The 15554-nt window shown below is 38.8% G+C and overlaps 1 protein-coding gene and 1 non-coding gene across 4 annotated transcripts in view; both read right to left on the bottom strand.

Moving 5' to 3' along the window:
- Positions 1 to 15554, bottom strand: part of LOC124167053 (protein groucho-like) — a 464536-nt gene that overhangs the window by 366108 nt on the left and 82874 nt on the right. The gene's annotated exons all lie outside the window — the stretch shown is intronic.
- On the bottom strand, positions 6000 to 6081 carry Trnas-gcu. The gene has a single exon. It is a non-coding gene; the product is annotated as a tRNA-Ser (tRNA).

Below are 15554 nucleotides of genomic sequence, written 5' to 3'. Positions count from 1 at the left end.
TCCACGGATGTATTAGGCAACAGAAATATATCTAACCTTTGCCAGCTTCCAGTCGCTCAATTATTATTCAAGTCCGTGCACCATTCATACGGCAAGAGAGCTACGCGTTTTCCTTCATTGTCAGACTAAAATAGATGAGTCCATGGGAAAGCTTTAAGTGGGAAACGGAGGGAAAAAATCGAGGCGCGCGAAGCTTAACGTGAAATTCCTCTCCGGACGCTTCGTGTTAGTGTTTTTTTTCGCGCATTCCCCTTCGAGGCAACGCTCACCCTTCACACACACAACCAAATGGCTCTAAAACGCGAACCCATTTATACAACGTCCCCCGGGGATATCTTAGCCTCCCCGCAATTACGTTAACTACCAGTTCCAAATGTTAAAAACTCCAGTCCTATATGCTTCTTTTTCTTCATTTCAGAGCTCTTTTCTTCTTCTACCTATCGTACTACATTTTCATCGAACGGAGGAAAATGAGGGGGAAGATGAAATAAGACAGGCATGGCATCTATGGATTAGACTTTAATTAGCGCACCGAATCAATTACAAAAACTCGGAAGAACAATATACCCTAAAAGCGGTTAAAATCTTATAATTAATATTGTTAGCAGGCTGAGGGCGAAATTTACACGCCAGCAAAGGCATTTTGAGAAAATTTCCTAACTATGGAAGATTTGATCACAATGACAGTTATCCTAGTATATCCTTAAGAACATATTTTATCAGAGTTCTTTTGATTTATCCTTCTTCCTGGATACTCAATTTAATGGACATCAAAATTCCAAACGAAATTAGCAACATGAGAAAAAACATGATCGCCGTCTTATAACCTTATATTTCTTTTTGTTAATAGGTTATGGGGCGATATTAACATGTCACTTCGGTTGGACTTATTGCAAATAAGCAACATAAAAAAAACACGATCGCCGTAGTCAGTCAATCAGACCCATCACGCGACCTAGAATTCTGCCATTCAAAACTTGGTCCCATGCATAGAAGCCGATGGGTGCTCTTGCATATATTTTTTCTCTGAGGGCACACCTACAACCTCTCTAAAGAATCATCCAAATCCTCTCCTTTGGCTCTGAGAAGGAGATAGAGAGGGAACGATGGGAGAAATGAAATAGGACGGATACAACTCCCAACGAAGCCAAGGCCCTTATACTTCATGCTTCGCTGAGGGGATATAGGCGTGACCCGGGGAAAATTGAGAAAATGACCGAGCTCGCCATGATAACACCAATTGGAGAAACTCTCTCGACTGATTATATGGCCTTATGATGTTAATCGTCCTCCCCGGATGGTTTCGTACCTTTCGGATCGGTCCCTTCCCTTAATTCCTCTCCGCACGGCCAGCGAGAGGGAATGACTTTCTCGTGGGATCAAGAGTGGACCTGTAGCGGAGGATCGACTTCCTTCCCAGTCTTCAAATTCCCAAGACGTAAAACTCGTTCGTCACGACCGGCTATCTATTCTAGCACTCCAAAACCTCGTATTCGCGAAGAAAGTAACGTTCACGGAATCATACTAGTGCGAAATTCCCTTAAATTTCCTGGTTTTCCAGGGGAATTCATTTATTTTCCAGGATACTATCCAGTCCGAGGAATGATGATGATAAAATGGATCGACCGTGTAAGTAACGAGGAAGTGCTAAGAAGAGTGGGAGAAAAGACAAGCCCTCTAAAAACCTTAAACAGAAGACGGGACGACTTAGTTGGAAATTATTATAAGAAATGATGGTCTGTTAAAAACAATCGTAGAAGGACAAGTGGAAGGGAAGAAGGGCAAGGGACGGCCCCGAATGAGATACATAGGACAGGTAATAAAGGATGTAAAAGGGAAAAAGTACGTCGCTATAAAAAGGCTAGCGCACAGGAGAGAGGAATGGAGAGCTGCGTCAAACCAATCTTAGGATCGTTAACTAATGATGATGACTATCCAATCCTACACACAAGAATTTCAAGATAAATACTACTCATGGGGAGAAAATATTAACCACAGGATTATCTGTTAAGCCATTCCAATTTTGCGTGTAACTCCTAGCGTGATAGAAACTTATCTACAAATTTAAGGTACCCGAACTTGATGAGGTTCATTTAATCGTTTATATATTCTAAGTCTATTTTAGGTCTACCGGTCATAAATTACAACATGGCTAAAAACACAGAGCAGGCATCATTCGGTTATCTTGATGATTGAAAACAATGCAATAGCAGACACACTTCACTGCCTCCTCCAAACGATGCCAATTTTGGATGTTACAAAATAACGTTAAAATCTGAAAATATGCAATTGAAATATTGTATGCAACTTCACTGTCATGTAATTAATTTCTAGGTAATACCCCAGGAAAAATGCCGTGACAGAAACAAAAAAAACAGTGCTTACATATATTTGCAAACTGGCTTCCAATGATGACCTGTTATAATGTAAATAAGTGATGAATATTAAGTGAGACTTTATAATAACAGAAAATTCCTGAAATATGAGGGAAAATTAGACGCAATATTACTTTACTAAGGTGCGTCGCCAAAATTCATCGCGATAAATACAACCGCGTTGAGCCTAAGACTGTAACGGTTAACTATGTACCTTATATAGAGTATGATATGCGGCACGATGTGGTGGAAGTTCATAGCATTAGTTAAATGAAACATTGCAATATTTACACAGGATTTATTCGATTACGACGCGTTTTGTTATTACAGCAACGTTATTAAGGGCCAACGAAACCAACAGGATGCAACAACGAGTTGTAACTAAGAAACGCACCATGTTTGAATAAATCCTCTGGAAATATTGCAATTTTTCATTTAACTAATATTAAGAAATAAGATCTTGTTCCATCCCAGAGTGTGTTGCTGGTGAAGTCTTCCCGGCTTTTCTACCTGGTCAGTACATTAAAGGCCGATGTTACGATGGCTGCCTCTATATATCATCGTCTTCAGGGCATGAAGACGATGGCAGAGGCAGCCACGGAAACGTTGGTCTACAATGAACTCACTTGGTGGAAAATCCGAGAATACTTCACCTGTAATACTAAGAACTCCCACCACATCATGCCACATACCATTCAAGATGTGCATTTGATGTCATTTACACTAACATGTCAAAATAGGCTCTCCACGGTGAACTTCATCGACTGAGGGCCTCGAAAATTTGGGTTCTTCAGCCATATTTTCTTTAAAATAAAACTGAATTTGAAAATCCGCATTTTTGTGCAAGCTCCTGCGGTGATACTCTCCAAGCATACCTACACCTGAATGTTTATCAATGCTACAATATATTTAAAGAGAATTAAGTGTTTCAGGGTAAAGAGCAAGATGTCTTTCGTTCATGATGGATGGGTTTCACCACATTCCAACTGAAACTACCAATCTCATTCTGTTATTTGCATTTAGTTTTGACAGTAAACTTATGTGAAGTTCGTTTAATCTGTTCATTACGATATAAATAAAACCTAAGCCCTTCACCAGACTAATTTTTCAGCAACTAGCTATTGAATACTGTAATTGGTGTAACATTACGTTAGTTACGAGAAATAAAAAGCGCTACCGTTACACAAATAGTTGGAAAAAATGTTCACCTAAAAATATATTAATTGAATATCCTAATTCTTACATGATGTTTGCCGGCCTCGGTGGCGGCGGGGTAACGTTCTCGCCTGCCAAACTAGAGGTCGCGAGTTCGAGTCCCGCCTGGGTAGGTTTCCCCGATCCAGGGCATGGTCGTTTGTGTACGTCTACTTGTTACACTTGTTGAACACCCCGGTGTAAAATGGCCAATAAGAGCTGTATCCGGTGGTTTGAGGATAAAATAAAATAAAAATAAAATAAATAAAATGATGTTGCTACTTAACCTCGATAGATCTCGATTATTATTAAAAACATTATTTAAATAACATAAGCGATAGGTATTTGTTTAGTATTCATGCAATCACGAATTTACATCCATATTCGTCGCAGCTTTGTGTGGTTTCATGGTTGTGACCATAGGAAGTGCAACTACAGAATCAGAACTTCAGAATCCACGTATTCTTGCCATTTGGTAGCCACAATAAAAAAGCTGTATATATACCCTATATTCAAGGGATGTAATCGGTGAACTCGGTAAACAAAGGCAAATTATAGCGATGGATCATAAACGCAAGTATTCAGAAAGACGTCAGCAGATTATCAGTAATATATGATCCAGAGGTACGCTATAACCATTAAACTTCGCACAAACCACGGAGTAAAATAAGAAAAATTTTAGGATCACGCAATACTAAAGAGGAATTAACGTGGCGAAATGATATTTTTTTAGAAAAAACTTCGTCGTTGGTTACATGTCATGAGTAATTACTCTCGTATAGGTAAAAACACAGGAGAAGTACGCATCAACTTCTGCGTAAACAGATAAAACAGAGACATTATACCCCGACGGATACCAAAACACTGGCAAAACGAGGCAAAGACGATGCAAAGAAAAAGATGTCTTAATCACAACTAAAAAATAGGAAACTCACGGAACACAATGGCGTCGTGCATCAGTACACATCTCATTCGAACAGTATTCCGAAGATAGGAATCTCGTTGCAATGAAAACATTCTCCACACAAAAGCTGCAAAAATGCATTATGGCGAGATGATACTAACATGGGCCCTAATTAGAAACGAAGGGAAATTGACCTTATTCCCATACCTCATACGCTTTTGTTGCCCAGAAAAAGTAAAACAAGATAAAAGGCATAGTCCAAAACAGTTCTCCTTCCACTCTGGAAATAATTCCAAATTCACTGACGATCCGTTGCACATATCTAAGAAAGAGCAAGTTATCTTCTAAGAGAAACATACAAGATCAAATGCTTGTTAATTCCCCCTTATATTTTGAAAAATTAAGGTATTTTAATAAAAATCAACAGAACATTTTTTAATAAAAAAAGAACTACAAGGGCCTCTACCGACAAACCCCTGCTTCTCGAAAACAAAATAATCATTAATAAAAGGAGCTCACCAGAAAACCGTACATTAAAGGTTTCCCATCCAATAACATACCACTAGATCCACAGATATGAAGAAAAAGGCCATTCAAGATAAAAACTTTTAATGATCTCAACAAAGTTTCCCGAGAGATTCATAGCCAGAAGTTACAAAATATCAAATACGCAATGGATGCGAGATACAATCTCTCATTGAAATAAATAAATATGCACATGTAATAATACTTTAGATCATATCTTTGTGTCTCCTAATTCGTTCGGAGAAAAGTAGATGTATCTCTTCAAATAATACACAGTAAATGAATGATAATATTCAGTCAACATGTACTTCAAATGAGAAACAGGTAGCCTATCATGTAAAGCCGGCTCTCTATCGATAATATATCATCTCTATAATGCATTGCATACACCCAAGTTGAATCAGCTAAATTGAATGACAACCCCGAACACTTAACAATACATAGATATAAACCATTTTAAACGAACCAAAAACGCATTTCATTGGTCCAAATTACTGTAGAATAACTTTCTCATACCTTTTAGGGAAAAGCAAAAAAAAGGAAAATTCCAAAAATTAGCGATTACTTTCGTGATGAAAGAAATTTTCGGGTATATTACGTCAAAATCAACAATACATTCATTTTTTTATCACGAATGAGTTCCTAGCTGTTCCTAGAAATTTTCATCGCGAAAGCTGTTTCTAGCAATGCAAGAAAACGTGGAGAAGTTACCAACGTCGAAAACAAAATGTGAGTCGTCTACCCAGCAAAATTCGAGGAAATAAGAGGGACCATTGATGTCCTTGAAATTTACACATTATCACAGACATGTGAAAGCAACGCACCTTCGTCCTTCCTCATTCCAGCCCATCTGAACCATTTCCCCAAGAAGAAATGAAATAAACTTCGTTTATGCTATAATTTTAAACATATTATTTAATAAATGTATATGGCAAATAAATTTTATAATAAACAATGAAAATGGCGACGAAAGCAATGAAAATAATTGCGAGAAAAATTTTCGACGAGGATGGGATTCGAACCCACGCGTGCAGAGCACATTGGATTAGCAGTCCAACGCCTTAACCACTCGGCCACCTCGTCACTTACACGGCATGGGGTTTCTATACGAACAGCTGCTACAACCCATTACATACATGCACGATCAATTCGCCCGAATACATATGTCGAACAGGGAGTTTGCAACAGCAGATTATGCGACGTTAGGGGGTGACCGCGACCGGTAGAGTACCTCCCTATGAGGAATTGAGGGAATCAGTTGTTGCGCCGCGGCGCGCCGTGTCAAGTCCTCGCCTCCCATTTCTAAGGCCGCGGGTTCGATTCCAAAACGCAGTTTGTCCACATATACGACAGGGGTGCATTTGTGATAAATTGAAACATTACGAATGATCGAATCGTCCAGATCTTCTATACTGCTTAAACGACCAAATAGTAGAATCACTCGACGAGGCGGGAAACTCAAAAAGAACCAGCATTTACTTTCCCGACGGGACAAATTTACTAAACTTCTATTTGGACATCTGATAGCGTTATGAAATGTTGTCATTAGTTAGATAAGCTTCCTCAGTTTTTATAGGACCTGAAATATAATCGAGGCCTTTGAACAATGAAAATTGATTAAGAATAGAAAAATTAACGCCTGCTCCGTGGAAACAATCCAAGGCGCCAAAGAAGATTTTGCCAATTAATACAGAATATGGCCGTGCTGGGTCCTTTGTGAGAAGGATTTTGGCAAGATCCTTTGAATTATTTTTCACAGATTCAGCCCTCGACTAATGGTTTACGTCCTAAAACACCACAGAAGCGCACTTTCATTGTCGACCCGTTTCCTGGCTACAGAAACAGCATTAGAAAGCCCCTCTAATTCCGCAGTACCAAATATTAATCTATTTCAGAATACTACTTTTATTAGGCATAATAATTCTCAATTTTTTCCATAAAAAACTAATTAATCCAACTATTAAAAGCAGTGAAGTTGATTCGTGGTCCAAAGTACCTTTACGCGAATGAAAATTTTCCATGAAAATTTCCTGTTGTTCATGAAACAGGAGAACTGGCAAAAAATTCCATTCATTCCTGAAAATCGAAAGAGACAATAAGAGACAATATTCCAGAACATTGTGGAAACACAGCGGATAGTGAAATACGAGAAAATATAATGGAGAAACGACCTCTATTTTGAAACGATTGAATGCCCAAATTCTCCAAGACGGCGAGACAAAAACAGCGCGGAAACCGATGCCGCTGGGGGCCTCTAGCGTAGATATATTATTAACTTGCCGGCCAAGGAGGTTCGCCAGGAGGGTGGGAGGGGGAAAGACTTTTGTAACAAACACAAGAGGGGTGAGTAGATGGAAGGAGGAGGGTGAGTAGATACAGGAGAGGGGAAATAGCCTCGACGAAGGAAGATTTGCGAAGGTCGCCAATACGCACAGTTAAGAGGTATGTAGTTCATTTATTAGTTATGGCACCATTTATGAATGTGTGAAGAGTTCTCGGGATTTCCACCGGGTCAGGAACTACGTAACAGGCGAAGTTTCGATGGCCCAGTCGGATATCGAAACGTCGGCAGTGCTAATCTACTTCCTGACCCGGTGGGAATCCCGAAAACTTCTCATCTTCATGAAGTCAATTCACCGGTGAAGGACCAAATCTATCTCCACCATTTATGATTTTTTTATCCTCCCACCAGCTCCTTATGAACGCGCCTTCGGCGCGCCAAATAATGAATAACAGTTCAGCCGTGCGCTTGTTGATTCGTACATTTTGGCATTAATTTTTCTTACGCCCTAAACGAGCTACTATGACTTTTCCCCGATTTCGCTGACCCATTTTATATCCATCGTTTTTTCCTCTATTTCCCATTTTAAGCATTTCCAACGGACCGAACTATTTTCGACAGACAATTAACGAAAACGATAAGTTCTCTTACCACAAGAACGATGAACGCACTTCAATAATTTATGAACAACTCTATGCTGGCAGAGGTTAGTTATATTTCGTCATCTAAAAACCGTTTAAACTGTGGCATCATAGAACGTACAGAGCTGAAAAGACTCTAATGTACAATCTATTATCTACGGAAAGAATTATCATTATTTCAGAATTTCACAAAATTTTGGAATTTTTAAGATAACATCCCAGTGCAGGAACAAATTGAAAATTCCGCCACTTCGAATTATTACCAAATCCATATTCTCTTAATAATATATTTAACGTGTAATTGAAACGCAAGTGCTTACAATGTTCACATAGATATACTGTGTCTTTCAAACTAAATTTCCGTCAAATAAAAGAGCCATAACAAGCATGGCCTCAACAAGCTAACAGCGCGGCGGTTCTTTAGTTCCGTATATCTTGAAATTAATTTTTCCCGATGCCCTAAACGAGTTATCATGATTTTTCCAAGATTTCGCTGGGCCATTTCATACTTACCAATATTCCCCCGATTTCCCTGACTTGAAATAACCTAGAGCTCTCAACATCTTCCGTAAGAGTTCGAGAATCTGGTTGTCTGAGTTATACGAGAGACGAGAAAGAGCAAGAGTGACGCTAACTACCAGCCGAATTCGGAATTACAGCTCCAAGGATATCAAGCAATTAACCTCAGGAAACCACGTTGAGAAGTCATAGTCATTGTTGGGTATTTACTGATTTCTCTTGTTATTTTGTCGATATTTAGCCGTTATAATTCTGTAAGTAATCTATTTTATGTATTCATATTAATGCATATGCTTTTTAGTTGCCATACAAAGCCACAACTCACCATTTACTGTGACGGTAGTTAGTAGGTTTAAGGCATTTTAAGTACTAAGGTATTACACTTTTTCTTATCTACCCTTCCTAAATACCTAAGAATAGTGCTTTTTATCGGAGTCACCCATGTATGGTCACTAAGGAACCTTTGAGCTATCGCCCTGAGTTAGTAGCGGATATTTTAATTTTAACTTATTATTTCCGGTATCTTTATTGCTATTCGTCGTTGCCCCAATATACAGAAATAACTCCACGAAACCAAGAAAAACTTCCATGAAATTTTCTACTTTTTTCGCAGTAGCTCGACGATACTCCTATTACAGCAATGTTAACATCTCAACATTATCCCCGATGCGATGCATCAATTATTCTTGAGGAAATACACATTACAACGTACGTTTCCTACGAGGATAAGAGTTGAAAGATAAGGTAACAAACACGGGAGGGGAGGGTTGGAGGAAGGGAAAAGGGAGTGGTGGGGGATTCAGGGAGGAGAGGGGAGGTTTGCGAAGGAGGATTTGCAAAGGCGCAGTCGCTAATGGAAGCAGGAGGCGAGGGAAAATCCTCGGCGAGTATTCAGCGATTAAGGGAACTGATTTAACGACCCAATTTACAAATGGACCGCGCTGCTGCTGGCAGGGATCGCCCGCGCGGGACCCGGGAGAGGAATACAGATAGAAGGGGGGATCAGAATAAAATTAGCTTAGAAAAACTGCTCTGTAAAAACGCGGAAAAAGTAAGGAAATAAGAGTAAAAAAGGCAAACGAACGACAAGATCCGTAAATTGGACGCTAGAATACATTCCGGCACAAACTAGACTGACGTTCAATAAGGCCAATTAATGAAAATATTGGCCGACTGCATGGGCTTTGGGATTTTCGGCTCGGAAATGCAAACGAGAAACAGTATGACGTACACGCCCTATAGATATATGTGAACGTTTCTGAAACAAAAATGTGAACAGTACCTTATTTTCAAGGAAGGAAGATGCAAAATGCTGACTCCATTAAAAATAAAACCTTATAGCGTGAAGTTAAATGCCATGCTCCAATCATTGGGTGGAAATGTAGGACTGCCATCAAAGAGTATGCTTCCGGATCACAAACGAAGCCTCAAGATTGCCAATTATTGCAAGCATTCGCAGAGTTACAAGGGAATAGTATAGAATGAAAATATATAGGCCTAATGCGGAACTGAAGAAAAATGCTGATAGGAATGGAGAATTCTCGGAAAGGATAGGAAAATTAAGGCTTTGTATCTCAACTAACTCAAATATTAAATACATTTTTTTTACAAAAATTGGGTCAGACGCTGAAGACTCTTATACAAGCTAAAAGAAACTTAGAAAAATCTAATGATTAATTTTCTTAAATACACTTTAAATACATGCGACATAAGTACCTAGGGAACAATGGGCGTGAAATGTCGGAACGCTGAGAACAACCTAAAAGAAAAATGAAGCGAAGCATCTGATTGGCTCTCGCGTTTGCCTCAAGGGGTATCGCTTATTATCGACACCATATTAACAGGGCTTGATAGGCCATATGCAGCTCAGCTGAGTAAAATGAAATCATAGAAGAGGAGATATCCGAAATTGACTAGTGAAATTTAGGTATTGATTCCTTTTTAAACGATTGATAACACATAAATCGAAGTAATGTCTATAAAAATTGGATTAAACCCAGGCAAAATAAGAAAAAGAACTTTTTTAAACGGGACTAGCGACGGTGATATCCTTATGGAGTCACCCGAAATGTGCGAAATATAATGTACATATTGTGCGAAATTTGCACAATTTTTTCTCTGTGAAATTTTCGCACAAGAAAAAGAGCCTTTCCAAAACGACTGTGGCCACTTTGACCATAGACACGTTTAACAAAATTTTATCTTCCTAAAGGCCTCGTCACACGGTACAAGAATTTCTAAATCTATGGACGAGAAAATGAACGCAAAAATCAACCGAGTACCTATCCATAGCATAGAATGCATGAACAAAAAATAGAACCTTTCTAATTTGGTTCATGCATTTTCCCTTCAACCAAAACCGTTCATGCATTCATTCTTTTACTCGTCCGTGTCAATATACCGTGTTACTAGGCCTTAACAGAAACCGCAACTGCGATATAATTTATAAAATCGTTTTAAGCTTGATTTTGTGGAAGTTTGCTATATCCATGATAAAAACACAAATGGTAATTTCCAAACTATTTAATTTAACACTCAACGACCGATCATGGTTTCAACACTGAGTCATTTTCAAGGTCAAATGACAGAAAGTGTTGAAACCACGGTCGCCGGTTGAGTGTTAAATTAAATAGAAGTGGAAATCACCATTTGTGTTTTTATCATGCGATATAATTACCTATGTTTTCGCAGACACTTTCAACGTGAACTATAAGCATCGAAGAAGAGAGATGGGCAAGTGTGGTTGGAATATTGAAAAAAAAAAACATCAAGGGAAAGACGAGAGATCTCAGAGGGCATGGAAAGAAAGGAAAAAGGCAAGGCTACAGGAGATGGATGGGAAAGGAGGAGAAAAATTTCCAAAAGCGAGATAATTACGGCTCGCAACGCCTCCCAACCCCATCCCTGGCCCGTATCCGCCGAGTTGCGAACGGGAGTCTCCCTTCTCTGCCTCCTCCCCCCGCGCCCTCTCCCACTACCTCAAGTTACAAACACACACACAGACCCTACCTCATTCACACCAGTCCCTCCCTTCTAAAACGCCGTACCCGCCAAAATCCTCTTCTCACCCCATCTCCCAAGGCATCTACATCTACATACTACATCTTGTAGAGATGAGCTGAAACAGGGAGTTTGGATAACTTGTCCCGACAGGTGAACAGTGTCAGAAGACTGTTCCGACGGAACAAGTGTAGTATTTATATACAATTCTTTATTTAATTATCCCAAAATATGGGCGTTTTAGTTCAAAAAACCCATTTGTTGTACTTTTGATGACGTAAGTCTTAACCAGGGATAGCCGCCGGAGTCGCTAGAGTTGTTGGACTAGTGTTATAGCACACAATTCCTCAGATTGTCGGCCGCTCCATTAAGAGTAGGAACAGGCGGAGTCGGAACAGCTATTTATCCCAAGCTGTTCCGGAGAGGAACTGTTCCACTCAAGAACAAGATCCGATAAGACTCGTTCTTTTGAGCACATCTCTATTATGCAATACCTCCGTAAGCTGCCTCAAAACGCCTGTCAAGATACCAGCCATTAAAAAAAAGGAAAACTCGAAAAGTTAATTATCGCACTGAGCTCCACCTATTATTAAGGTATTCTGCTGATTATGGTAGGTTTGTATGGAGTATTTAATTCCGAGGATTTTCCCGAGGTCTGATAACTCTTGTAACAAAGGACACCGCAAAAAGGATACATAATTAAACTAAAAACAAGTGAGAAAAGCCAAAATGATAAAAAGAACATATAAATATACCTCGGTATAAATATTATGGTTACGTGTAACGCATAAAAAAGTAAATAAGAATCCCTTTAAGTGACTCATAACAATACAGCCCAACGTATTCGGTCAAAACCGGAAGCAGCGTCGTCAAGAGTGCGATCATTCGGTAGAGTTGAAACTTTGTTTGGGTCACATTAACTGAACCTACATTTGAATTAAAAAGATCTTTAGCTCTCAACTATTACTTTTATGCTCCTATTATAACGCATATCCTCGAAATAATGCCCAAAAATGTCACATGGATTCATGCGATTCTTTTTTTTTGTCTTGTTACCCCATAAATAATAATCTCATCACTCCCCAACTCAGAACGACAACTTATTAAAATCTTCCTCTGTTGCTGGAGCAAGTTTATTTAAAATCGTTCGAAAGGATGAGAAGGATTGTCTCTTCATCTGCTTTTAACCAAAGATATTTCCCCATATACAAAACCTCGAAAGTGTATAACATTCGTAGTTAATTATCATTTATATTCTCACGTTATTTTCAATGTAATTTATACGCCCATCCCTTATACATTTTTGTTATTAGTCTATTATTAGCTCTATTTTATTTTTATTACCCCATTATGTTCTTAATGTACAAGTCCAAGAATAATGCATCATAAAATTACAATATAAAATTCCTTAGAATTTTTAGAGTAATGTTTTCGTAGCTGAAATTTTAATGGCAATATAAATGTTGTGCTTGCAATATGCCACTGTGTAGTATAAATGGAACCTTCTGACAAGCCTTATGGCTTAGAAGGACCAAGTTATACATGCTAATAAAAGCAATTATTATTTCTTGCTTTTTTCTAAATAGATAGTAGGCAGCCACGCTCTGCAACCATCCTTCCCACTCCTCTCTCAAAAAAAGAAAGAAATTAAACCCTGAACTCAGAAAAAAAGAAGAAAAAAATACAGCGTCGGCCGAAAGACTCCTCACGCCCGCCCGAACTCGCTCACCTCACGTGCTTTCACGTTCTCTGGGCGTTCCATCCCTATCACACCATTCCTTTCCTCCCCCAAATCCTCTCCCCCCCTCTACGCCCCTCTACTTTCAACTTCCACCCCTCCGACCGCAGGTTTCCCGCGAGATTACGTCACGCGACACGAGCGAAGCATAGAGGAGCGGGAGGCAGGAAAAGAGGTCCGAAGGAAGAACGCGGACACGAGCGAACAAAATGTGCCAGCATATGCTCGCATCGATAACAAATGATCGAGGAAGGTGAGCAACATTTCCATCGCGTTTCTATTCCTCATCCTTTTTTTCGTACCTTGAAAAAAAATATATGAGACCCTCAAGGTCTCCCACGATTCTCAGGAAATCAAACCGTAGGTTGGTTACCGATATATAATTTTCCCAACAGAATCTCGCGATTTTCGTCATTAAGAGATATAAAATGACCAGGGAATTAAGAAAAGAAAATGCTTGACAAGTTTCGAGATTTCTCTTCCATTTATTTCCCCAAAAACGTTCAAAAAATCATGCGCATAGAAAAACTCAACCTGTATACAACACGTAAATAGGAAAAATATTTTCACCTAGAAATTGGTTAAGTCACCATAGCACAGTAAATGTCCTAATGAATTAATTCATAAATTATCATAACCGCACTGTTTAGCAGCCTTTGTATAACAGTTTACAAACACCTATCAGTGCCTTACTCATCAAAAGTTGTTACATAAACAGCTGCAAGTTCGCTAATGTTTACTTATAGTAAGACGTAGGAGTATACGCCATGATTAACCAGATTCATGACTAAATACACGAAAAAGAGTGAAGTAGGGCAACGACTCTGAAGGGAAATGAATACGTAGTCATTCTAATTTTTAAAACATATTTCCAATCGTTGTAAATATCAATATGTTATTGATTATCAACGCCTAAAGGTATCTGGAACATTCAGGCTTATCGGCTGAAAATCGGTGGAGGCGGGATAAAGTCTGCGCCTTTCAAAACAGCAGGTAGCGACTTCGATTATAGCCAATCGAGCTATTGTCTTAATGCCTGATATAAAAGTCGATCAGTGCAGTTTTGGAATCACTTGGAAATAAATTTAGAGAATGGTTAAATAATGAATGGATAAAAAATTAAACGCCTTCCGTAGAAAGTGCCAACACATCTTAAAAACCTCAGCGGAAACACATATGAACGGCCATAAGTTGCACGGCTCTTGGTTTTACGAGGTGGGCAGGCGTGGATTTAGAGTGGTGGAGCCACAGTGGTCAGGAAACCCCCCAAATTTTATCAAAATCTTTTAATTTTTGTTAGTTCAATAGTTTTTGTATCCTTGTAAAGGAGTAAAGGGAAATTACATGCATGGATACAAGTCCCAAACGTATGAGTTGTATTTATCGTATTTATGATCTACCTACTTTAAAACCACCTCTCTCTATTCGATGCTCCTCATGCCCCCCCCCCTAAATTGGATGATGCTTAATCCGTCCCGGGAAGTGGGTTAGTCTGCCGTAAATACCTGCATTTAAACGTGAAGTCACTCTCAATTGTACGGCCTTAAGTTGTACGACTTTCCCAGATGTAAGATGGAATAAGGCACACTACGCTATTGTATTTGCACGTAAATCAATCTTGGTTGCGCGACGCCGCTAATCCGTTGACAGAAATATCGTGGGTCCCATTAAGAAGGTCCACGGTGAACTATCTCAGTCTCGTTTCGAACCTCATCTTCTGGTCTTCAGTCAAGGGTTACTTTAAGAAGCTTAGTCCCACTCTTATGTCTTAATTTAATCAGAAATATTTTTACATTTAAGCAATTACTTATTAAGGGTGGAGTATTTCATTTTAACGTAATATAATTAATACAAAAGATAACCTTTATTTTATGCAGTTATGCCAAAAAAGAGTGTAAACTATGTTTATTATACTTAATCTGTGTATTTAAAAAAATGTTATTTTTTAAGACTGCAAAGTAGGTAGTGTCGTAGGATACAGTGAAAACTATTTTTTAAATAAATTTTTGTTTAATTCCGTAAATTTATTTCTCTAATTCAGTCATCTTTAAATGGAATAATGTCAAATACGAGGTAGCTCTTTCCCGATAATTGCGTGAAGTCTTGTCGGAATTTCCAACGGTTTAATCCGTTGTACCTACATCTGGGTGAAAGAATCGTCATGTTTCACCCTGACGACGATGGATGAGTCGTACAATGAAACGCTATGTAGACTCATTGTTTGTTTTTATTTTTTCCATTTTTATAATCTTGCATGGGTTTTCTTTAGGAATTACTAACCGTTGGCAAGTTTTGCCTTGTCATGAATGTGGACGTATATTATGTTATTATGCGTAATATATTAAGACCGTGTGATATGTAGGTGGCGGTCCTCTGC

The sequence above is a fragment of the Ischnura elegans genome, chromosome 10 (genome assembly GCF_921293095.1).
Source record: "Ischnura elegans chromosome 10, ioIscEleg1.1, whole genome shotgun sequence".
Classification (NCBI taxonomy): domain Eukaryota; kingdom Metazoa; phylum Arthropoda; class Insecta; order Odonata; family Coenagrionidae; genus Ischnura; species Ischnura elegans.
Note: the sequence above shows the minus strand (reverse complement) of the source record. Positions and strands in the feature narration are given on the sequence as shown.